This window comes from Zerene cesonia, chromosome 20 (assembly GCF_012273895.1).
Source record: "Zerene cesonia ecotype Mississippi chromosome 20, Zerene_cesonia_1.1, whole genome shotgun sequence".
In the NCBI taxonomy this organism is placed as follows: domain Eukaryota; kingdom Metazoa; phylum Arthropoda; class Insecta; order Lepidoptera; family Pieridae; genus Zerene; species Zerene cesonia.
In genome coordinates, this window is record NC_052121.1 from 9,405,862 (window position 1) to 9,407,441 (window position 1,580).

Here is a 1,580-nt window from a genome sequence, read left to right on the forward strand (position 1 = left end):
TTTTTTAGTAAAGCGCTTTTACATTGTGGCCAGAATGTTCGGAATAACAATGGGTTTATTAGAACTGTTTATTTTCATCTTGAAGAGAAGGGAGCAATCGTGGTACTGTCATACAAAATGAACCATATTCAGCGTTAAACGAAAGTCATCTTAAGGTTACTTATGAAAATGTATTGTTTGAATAATATGCATAAGGTTCAATTCTGAATTTTATGCTCTACAAGACTGCAATACTGCAATTTCGACGTTTCACGCACGAAACAAATGGTTTTGCGGGATTGAGGCGAACTAGTCACACTGAGACGTGCCCGCGCACACTCGCAGGTTACACGAAGGTTTGTTGACTCCGAAAACTTGCCATTTGCCAATATAACGGTTCCGTGAAATGCTTACCGACAGTGATCTTGGTAGGCGTTTTGCATGATTAAACCCGATTTTATGGGAAGGTTCCATTTTTGAGTGCAGAGCAATTCATAATGAGCTTCGTATTGGATTTTTCACGAATGATGAGTTGCGAAATAGAATGCCTGATGTAAAGCGTTCATCAACATATGTAGAGGTAGGGCCTCTACAAATCTGGCAGGGTTGCGGTTGCGCTTCTACCGAATACACGCGATCCTACCAATGAAGCGGAGTTTAGTCGGTAGGTCACTGCTTCTCAGCGGTGTGAGTCCGACATAACCCGGGGCCCCTTCCCCGGGAGCTCTGGGTATGCGTAGAAGCATGCTCCACTATAAAAAAGGGCCTCTACAAATACGCTACTCACATTTAAAGAAAAGTGAAAAAATTATAACGAAGGGAATAAAAAAAACACTGCCAGTTTGATTTACAAATATAAAACTATGTTGAAACAGCAATGAACTCTGTGCTTCATTAATTTTAATCAAAAACTACATAAACGTCTAATGTCTTTCTAATCAACTACATAATGTCACCTCATTGCTATGTGCCGCCGCGGTTAAGGTAGTTTCTTATTCGACCAACATCGCCGTTACGACTGTCGTTGCAAAATAATCCTGCCAGCTTTCTTGGTCCGATGCCATTCCTACCACGTCAGTGTACGTGGCTAAGTTAGAAATAACAAATCATGCGTGCTAAGAGGCAATTAATCATATTACTTTGAAATTATTTGGTTGCGATTTTCTTATATACATAGGAAATATTAAATTCAAACATCAAAAACCTAAATCAAATCATAATTGTCAAAATATAATAAAAGTGTTTAAACTGTAATAATATTATGCCTGTATTCTAGTTATTTGAGAAAAAGCTCTGTTCAATTCGTGCATGCTGTGTTAACCTTTAATTATTTGTTACTTTTTCGCAAGAATATTTGTTATAATATACTATTTATACTTAAAAATCACTGTAAACAAATGTTGCTTGACCAAATAAATAAATAAATAAATAACATAACTGTACATTTTAGACTTACTTCTGTTGTTTTATCCCGTAATTATAAGTAATATAAAGATACAGGAAATGTTAGATTTCTTTTCAGCGACGTGCCCAGGGAGAGAGGTACCAATCATAAAACAAAAATAGGACCAAATGACAATATTTTACTACCAAAGACAAAA